This window comes from Aethalodelphis obliquidens, unplaced genomic scaffold, assembly GCF_003676395.1.
Source record: "Aethalodelphis obliquidens isolate GAN/ISIS:26980383/991018 unplaced genomic scaffold, ASM367639v1 scaffold34, whole genome shotgun sequence".
Classification (NCBI taxonomy): domain Eukaryota; kingdom Metazoa; phylum Chordata; class Mammalia; order Artiodactyla; family Delphinidae; genus Aethalodelphis; species Aethalodelphis obliquidens.
This window is the reverse complement of record NW_020837978.1, coordinates 4669494-4678561: the sequence shown is the minus strand read 5'-3', so window position 1 is coordinate 4678561 and position 9068 is coordinate 4669494. Positions and strand designations below refer to the sequence as shown.

Sequence of the window (9068 nt, the reverse complement as noted above, 5' to 3'; positions counted from 1 at the left end):
CTGACGAGGTCTGGAGCAGCGTGTAGAACCAGGAACACCTGCTACAATGGGCCTGACCCCGCCAAGCAGCGGAAATGTCGTGCACTATGACCTCGCCCACAAGGTGGGATGGAACTCAATGAACCTCTCTTAAAAAAATTGAAACCCTCTGTGGTGTGCAAGAGTGCGGTGGGTGTCAGGTGACCCTCTCAGAGGATCGTTAGTGGCAAAGAGCAGAGAAACCATGGCTGAGCAAATCTTGAGAGGTGTACAGACTGACATGTTTCATAGGCCAGAATGCATGGGCCCCAGCCATCACGTCTGCATACCTCCTACCAAGGAAAATGAAGAAGAAAGTTTGTACACGACCTCCTTGCTGGCCTCCCTTTGGCCATAACTTAGTCCTAGCACCACACTGAGATATGAAGCATCATCGTCATCCTGGGTGGTCTTCTGCCCAGTTGAAAACTGGCAGATGTGGGTAGAACATAACACTGGGACCGACCGGCACTTTGTGCCACAGCAGCCAAGGTTGAGGGGCTCTGAGCTGGCACAGCAGTGTCCCCACTGTGTGTCCTTATTGCAGAGGGGTACAAGAGGGATGGGGGAGGGGAGGAGACTGGGGTGCATGAATGGGGGGCACCCGGGGGAAGGCAGATGTGCAGGAAGGACAAGGGAGGAGTGGGGAAGTGAGAAAGGGGGTGAATGCAGATACAGAAAGAGGGGCAAGAGGCTCCCCCCAACTCCCAGCCTGGGCTCTCAGTTTCCATGGAAACCACAGACTTTCTGATGGCAAGAGAGGAAAATGAGTGTGAGGGTGGGTTCTTTCTGGCCAGGGCTGCACAGACCTCACACTGACCTTGACCTCATCAGCCCAGCAACCCCTGCCCTGAAACCCAGCCAGGCAGATACCCACCCACACCTACCTTCTGCCTCACTGCCCTCACACACTCTCAGACTAAGAAGTCAGGCAGATTCCTCCCAGGGTTGCCTGGTGGGGATTTACCCCATCAGCCTGGCGTCAACTCGGGATCCTCTGTGCCCCCCCACTGCACCCCGAAATGGCCCTTCCTGTGTCTAAGAGGCTTCTGGGGAGAAAGACCAAAGGAGTATCGGTCTGCTGGAAATTAAGGCCGAACTAAGAATCCCCACCCGTCTCGGGCCATTAGGTCTCCTAGGGGAGCAGGACCTTAAGAGACACGGTTCCATCTGGGGGGCCGGCTTTGGCCTCCCCCACGTGCATCACGACCGAGCAGCCTGTGAAGAGAAGCCCCCTGCCCACCTGGCAGTTCCTGACCTGAAACTTCCCCAGACCTGCCTGAACAGAAACCGCCCCGTTTCCCAGCCAGCGCAGCCTCTGCTGGTCTCGCTGCACCCTCCTTCAGCCCCAGGAGGAGCCCCGCAGGACGCTCTCGCAATAGAAGCATCCACTCAGCCCCGGGCCTGCGTCGTGGGGTGTGTCCGGCACCAGGAAAGTTTTCTGCACTTTCTGGGTTCCCCGCCTGAGGCAGTGGGAATCAGGGAGGGGCTTGGAGACCTGTGAGCAGGAAGTGACTTTAGATATCAAATCGTGGAATCATCGCGGGGCCGCCCGCCAGCTCAGCTCCCGGAGGGCGGGGCGGGCAGTGTGATGAGAAGGGGTTCGGACAGGCTCCCGCGGCTACTGTGCAGCCTCCGTGGGCAACAGCCTCTCTGAGCCTCGGTTTCCACGTCTGTAAAAGGAGGATGACGTAGACCTGACTGTGTTGGAGGGGAGGCCGTGGCTCGTGCTGAGTAACGTCTGCTTCCTTACGGCCCCTCGGCCCGACTCCATGCAGGCAGCTTGCAGGTTCCGCCATCGAATGCGGACGGAACCCAGCAACGCCGGGCACGTGCTTTCCTGGAGCCCCGGCCCGCGAGCGCGGCCGGCGGTCAGGACCACAGGCCTTCCAGGTGCTCAGCGGGGCCGGCGGCTGCCAGTGTCCTGTTTGTCCACGTGGACGACAAGCCCCAGCGGGCGTGCGTGCTGGACACGAGGAGGGGCCTGGCGCAGCTGTCCTCACCGTCGGCCCCCCGTCACCTCCGGGAGCTGCAGCTCCTCTACAGATGGTGGGGGACCCCCGGCTGGTGCCCGGAAGGCGGCCCGCAGCCCTTAGGCTGCCAGGTTCCGCAGTGGACGGAAAGGGCTGCGCTGAACCCACCCCCATCTCAGCAGGACGCCTTAGTCACAGCTCCGCCACGCCCCGATCCCCAGCCACCCCCTTCCTGGGCATCCCCTCAAATCTTTTCCCTTTAAATTTTTCCTAAAGAATAATATCCCTCGACCGTTTCCCGCAGCAGAGAAGGAGTTCATGGCCCGTGGAAGGGGCATCCTGAGGCTGCAGGTAGTGACGATGGCTCTGTCGCCAGCTTGCTGGTGACCCTGAGGACCTCGCACGGCCTCCTGGGGTGGCTCCCTGATTCATTCCAGGTGGCGGCAGCCAGGGGTGTGCGTGAAGCAGTGGCCTTGGGCGCGGGGCAGGGAGGGGACCCGGGAGCTGGGCGGTGCCCTGCAGGGAGGGCCGGGTGAAGGGTTTACAGAGGGGCGACTGGGGTGACGAGACAGTGAGGTCACGCCGTGCCAGGTGGGTCGGGGCTGGGGCAGGAGGCTGCGGCTGAGTCAGCATGCTGGACGAGGAGCGGACGGGCCCGAAGGGCTGCGAGACGCGGGGAGGGGCTCTGCGGTCGAGTCCCGGCCGCCCAGACCTGGCTGGTCGCGTCTGTGTGGTGCGTGCGCGGCCGCAGCCTGAGCCATGGCCGGCCTCGGCGCGCACTCCCGTCGCCACCCGCCTGCGTGACACGCCTCATCCCACAGTGTTCAGGTGGATAAACTGAGGCAGGAGCCGCCCGAGGCCGAGGGGGGAGGAAGGTGGGGCTGTAACTCCCCCTGCTTGTCCATTCATTCGTTCACATCCGGCGCTGTGGTTGGCTGGTTCCTGGCGGCAGCCGTGCGCTGATGCTTTCTGAGTTCCTCTTCTGACCCTTCCTGGCCTCCCCCATCGTGCTCCACCCGCTCCAGGCCCTACCACATCCTTGCTGCGCCGCCCCGGCCGCAGCCACACACTGGTGCCTTTGTGCCGTTTATCTTGCGAGACCGGGGGCATCAAATAGCCTCTTTCCCTTTCTCTGCCCCGGAGAGCAGGGGTCTCCCACGTGTCGTGACTGAGCACAGCCCAGCTGTCTAAACCGAGGACGGGATTGAAGGCAGCAGGCCTGGGGGTGGAGGACAGGCCACAGCAAGCCCCCCTCCGCCCCATCCCGCCAACGCCCAGGGTCTCGGAGCTCACAGGCGTCAGAGGGGAAGTGATGTTCCCCCGTTCCAATCTCTTTTTCCTGTTTTACTAGTTGAATCTTGAGGCTGGACAGGACCGGAAAACTTGAAATGTTCACTTCTGCTTTTAAAATGGAAAACCCAACAGAAACCATTGTCCAGCGAACTCCCAGCCAATAAGAGAGCAGAGCCAGGGGCCTGGGCCCAAGTCCCCGCCTGGCCACCAACAGGCTGAGTGGACGCGGTCAGGTCACTGCATCTTTCACGGCCTTGGTTTCCACACTTGTAAATTAGTCGGGGTGGAGGACGTTTCTCCAAGGCTTCTCTGGTTTTCAACATGATGATGTTGAGTCCCAGAAACATTACTGTGAGCAAGTAATATGGTTGTAAAGTCAATTACCAAAAAAAGGGGCAACTATTCTGATTTTTTTTTAATGCGTTTTATTTTTGAAGGTGATTTGGAAAATGCAGTTGTCCCAAAGGGGAGGAGTATTTTCTTGTGCCATAAAAGGGATCGGGGCTGGTGTGGTTTAAACTCATATTTATATTTCAGGTCGAATTGGAAACTCGCTTCCCCCTTTAAGCACTGGAGGGAATTAGTCACACTTCCTTGTGGAAGTGGAGGACAGATCCTCTGTGCTACTCAAAGCGTCCTTCAAAAAGTTCTGGGAACAAGCACTGCTGTGTGTATCTGTGAGAGAGAGACAGAGACGGAGAGACAGAGAGAAATGGAGAGGCAGAGAGAGGGACAGAGAGAGAGGCTGGAGAGGGAGAAGGTGTGTGGATGGGGAAGAAGCAACAAAATGGTTCGGACACAGGCACTGACCTGAAGGGTTTGATCACCAGCAGGAGGGCCTAACACGCCGACAAATATAACAAAAATACAGAGTAGACTGGGGCTACAAACAAAGGGTCCTGGGGAGAATAATGGAAAGGGTGGTTAATTCTTGCTGGAAGGATCCATGGAAGACTTCCCGGAGGAGGTGGCATCGGCATGTGAGTTTTCTCTTAAGGGTGAGCTGTATACGTGTGGGTAAAGGGACTAGGGAGGCATCTGGGCAGAGGAAACAGCAGCTGCAGAGGTTGGCTGCTGGCCGCTCTCTCCCTCTCCAAGCCCTGGGGCTCCCGCCCTGGCCCTCTTCAGGCTACCACCCGTTTTTTCCTGGGTGGGGCAAGAGGCACAGCAGGTCAGCGCCCTGGTGCTGGGCTGGGGCTCCTCCTCCTCTCTCGGGGCGGCACAGGGCACCTTGTCAGCAGTCTGCAGGCAGCGATGGGAGGGCTTTCACTTTGCTGAGCAAAATCTTTTCTTAGAATCACAGTTGATTCTTGCAAACTTTTCCTGTCACATAAAAGCCAAGAAGCCAGTTTTCTGAATGGCAGAAGAGGAATGTCTGAGGAAGGATGTTGTATTATTGCTGAGACTCTTTCCATCTCCATGTCCCTTTATAATTGGAATGTAGAGGGGATGGGTAAGGATGAGACCATGGAACGGCTGTGAGCAAAGCCACGTCCTTGAGTGGACAAACGTTTTCACCAATGGTGAACTCTGCATCCCTGCAGCTCTTATCTGTTCATCCAGCTTCCAGGGTCTCTTTGACCAGGCTCAGTGCTGTGAGTTTTGAAGGACAGGGTGGGGAGAGGGTGAGGATTCCAAGGAGGAACAAAGTGAATTCTCTTCCTTTCAAAGTTGCAAAGGAGAGATTATACAACGACCCAGGCTGTTCTGAGATGTGGTGAGAAAGTCCTGTGTCCTGGGGACTTGAGGCGGCGTTCTTTGTGCCTGGTGTGGAGGGTCAATACTTCACCCCCAGTGACAGGCAAGAAGGACATTCAATACAGCTAAGGAGCAGAAGCCCCAGGTCCTAGAGTGTAGCTGCTGATTGCTCCGCCTCTCTGGACCAAGCAGAGCTCCGGCTGCTACACTTTCTTAGCTGGAAAGGAACATGTGTTCTGCTCAGAACGGATGCTCTAAATCTATTACTACTGTGTCTGCGAGCTTTTATTTTTCTAAATTAATATGCATTAAATACATCTTAACTATAGTGTTTGAGTGTTAGTAAGCCTTAAATGCATAGAACTGAACACATTTTTATTTTATTTTAATTTATTTATTTTTGGCTGCATCAGGTCTTTGTTGCTGCGCGTGGGCTTTCTCTAGTTGCGGCGAGCGGGGGCTACTCTTCATTGCGGTGCACAGGCTTCTCATGGCGGTGGCTTCTCTTGTTGCGAAGCACGGGCTCCAGGCACGCGGGCTTCAGTAGTTGTGGCACGTGGGCTCAGTAGTTGTGGCTCATGGGCTTTACAGCACAGGCTCAGTAGTTGTGGCGCATGGGCTTAGTTGTGCCGTGGCATGTGGGATCTTCCCGGACCAGGGCTTGAACCCATGTTCCCTGCATTGGCAGGAGGATTCTTAACCACTGAGCCACCAGGGAAGCCCTGAGCACATTTTTAAAAATTAGGTATAGTCACCGTGATTTTAGTGGCTGTTTATTGAGTAGGGATAAGGGAATTTGCATACTAGTTTTTCTAACTATTCTCAGTTGCTTTGATTTTTCCTCCCAACCTCCCGTGTCATCTCTGTAGGCTGTCTAGGGTGGAATACCTGGACTCGAAGGAAACATCTAGAAGAGCAGTGTGGGGATCCGGGCCTGCATATGGTGAGGAAAGCAGAGAAGCTGGGGGCAAAAAGGGGGCAGAGATGGGGAGGCAGTGAGCCTGGCAGGGCTGAGCTGAGCAGGGAGGGGCAGCCGGGAGATGGAGAGGAAGGGGTGAAATTAACTAGAGCAAACGTGCGCGTGAGGCACCGAAGAGGCACCCAAGAGGCACCCTGCGCGTTTCACACTTAGTCTTCATTTTTTTCCCGTGTAGAAATGAGACCAAAAGGGAAGACTTGTGGACACTTTCAGGCCAGATCAGCCCCCAAATGATGGCCTCTGGGAGGACCTTCTGTTGCTAGGGAGGCCTGATGGAGTAGTGATCCTAGGGTGGGTCCTAGGGTCTGCCCTCCTGGGAGCAAATCCTGCCATTCCTCCTGCCGGCTGTGTGACCTTGGGAATTGATCTCACTTCTCAGCACTTTAGTTTCCTCTCCTGTAAAAGGCTCAGTAAGACCTCCTGTCCCATAAGATGCTGTGAGGACCATGAGAGGTTGAGCTCATCCAGAGTCTAGAATAGTGCCTGCTGCACACACGCTAGTGAGCACCACTGACGTCCTGTGACTCGTCCATCTCACCTTCCCCATGGATACCCTGAAACACGCTGTGTGGTCTCAGCCCAATTTCCGTTTATAAAACAACCGGGTAAGGTCGCTTCTTGTGTTTGTGTCTGTTAGGCTGTTTTCAGCTGCAAATAATAAAAAATGGCTTCTCTCATAAGAATGTCTAGTTTTGTTTAACAGTAAGTTCAGTGGTAGATGTCCATCCAGATGTTTCTGTATCTCCCAGACTTTCTGCTTGACTTTGAGCCACGAAGGTGAGCCAGTTGGCCAAGGTTGAGCAGAGAACAGAGAGATGGTCAAAACCAAATAGGCACATTTATGAGGTGCGGCCACAAGAGAGAGGAACCGCATTTTAAAAACGAAACAGTTCAGGGCATAGGTTTCCACGTGAGCGTTGTCCTTTGAGGTGGTCACCTTGGGAAGCAGGGTTCTCCTTCCAATGTGCTGTGTTGCTCAAATGTTTTCAAACTCTTCTACTGGAATCTTCCTCAGAGGTTAAGTTATTGAGACAGGCTGGGACCTGGGACCTGGGACCATTTGCTGTAGTGCTTGCATCTGGACACACGTCTCCTCCAGCAGCAGAATACAAAGAAACTATGAAGGACTAAAAACAACTGCATGCATGAACAGTTGGGCCAAGTTATGAACAACAAAATACAGAAAGGCCAAGACCCAACTGCCGCTTGTCAGGTGCCAGGGGAAGAAGCAGGGGCCTGCGCATAGTCCCGCACACGTCACCACCAAGGGGGCGGGTAGGCCACCTAAGCCACGCCCCCAGCCCCACCCACTGCCGCCCCCAGCCACACCCCATTTAAGCGACCAGCGCCCCTCGGGTGCGAGCAAGGGAACTGTTACTTGTTTTTGTTCCCTTCTGCTGCAGCGTGGAGTCCCAATAAAGCCTTGCCTGAATTTCTCGGCTGGCCTCTTATCAATTTCTACCGATTGGTAACGTTACGAGTCACATACAAATGTTAATTTTAAAGCAGGTCCCATATGGGGCCTCAATAGGCGTGACTTTTGACTTATTCATGAGGTTCTGGGTTGGACAGGCGTTTTGTGAGTGCCAACGAGGAAGGAAATGACCACTTTTGTTATTCAGTGACCACAGCCCAGGGACTTTGCATGGTGGTCTCGCTCACGTCACCACGGCCCGAGCAGCTGGTACTATGCTCTCCAGTTTAGAGACGAGGGAATGGAGGTTCCCTGAAATCACACAGAACAGAGCCATGCTTGAATCCTGTGTTGTGTGACTCCATCTTTACCTACTTGCTCCATAGAAAAGGTGGTCACCCCCAAGGGTTTGTAATTAGTGGGGCATATAGGAAATGCACAAAATACCACATGATGATACAGAATGTAACGAGTGTCCTGGGAAGGTATAAATGTTTTAATAAAAGAATTCAGAGTCAGGAGAGATTTGTTTTAGCTGAGAGCATCAGAGGGCTTCACGGAGGTGGGATGGAAAGTGTGGGCACAGCATGGGAAGGAGCGGGTTAAGAAGGGTGAGGGGCCTCGTGTGGGACACATGGCAGGTTGGGCAGGGGCAGTGGGAAAGGGCTGGGAATGCAGTTGAAGCTGGTGTTTAGAGGTCAAAGACTGTCTATTGTATTTCATATTCATTGCAAAGCCCTTGAAGATTTCAACAAGGAAATAATATATTAAAATACGTTCTAGAGAGATTAACTTGACAGCGATGTCCAAGATAGATGGGGAAGAGATCTTGAGAGTAGGAAGACCATTTAGGAAGCTATTAAAATAGCCAAGACATGGTATAATGTTTCCAAGACATTTGGATTTTATGAACCAGCCAAGTTTCCCCCCACATTTAAGGGACTGACATAGGTGTCTCAACATTTTATTTTGCTAGGTAATGGCACAAACAACAACCACCATCTCAGCCACTATTGTTTCGTAAGTGAAAAGACATGTCATCCTCCATAAACAGAGAAGACATTATCTCTGTATACATGACAGTCTTTCCCCAAAACGACATCAGGAACCTCCTATCAACATATGATCCCTCCTCCCAACACACACACACACACACACACACACACACACGCGCGCACACACACACACACACACACACGCACACACACACCTACCTGTTACTTTCCTCGTTTCATAACAGAAAGGTAAAAACTCGGTTTTGGAGGTGTCACTAGTGCTTCCCGCCGACTTCTAGGAGCGGCTGTCACAGAATATTGTGAGGTGCCTCCCTAGCAGCCCTGCGGTCTGGGAATGAAGGAGCACACCCAGGGATCGCCGTTAACACCCACGACTCCACCTGGACTAGTCCAGATGCTGGCATCAGAGCTGGCCTGCTGGCGGGGCTGGGCCAACCTACCAGCTGGCCAGTGGGCCATCAAGCCTCTCTCTCCAGAACTTGAACAGAATGAGAGGCTGTGTTTAGATTGCAGAGCACATTAGGGGGTGGGATAATCACTTTGAAACATAAACAATCGAGGTAGAGAAACGCAGGAGAACAGGACAAAGGGAAAAGGCCAGGTGGCCCCAGAGGAGGAAAAGTGAGCTGGAACCGTATCCCCAAAGCCTTTTCAGGTCTAACCTCGTTTCCCACGAG

General features: G+C 54.0%; 1 long non-coding RNA gene across 1 annotated transcript in view; it reads left to right on the top strand.

Moving 5' to 3' along the window:
* Positions 1-703: 703 nt before the first annotated feature.
* Positions 704-9068, top strand: part of LOC113631715 (uncharacterized) — a 100238-nt gene continuing 91873 nt past the window's right edge. The window contains exons 1-3 of the long non-coding RNA XR_003437526.1: positions 704-4264; positions 5852-5925; positions 6137-6566. This is a non-coding gene — a long non-coding RNA (uncharacterized LOC113631715). The remainder of the gene's footprint in view (positions 4265-5851; positions 5926-6136; positions 6567-9068) is intronic.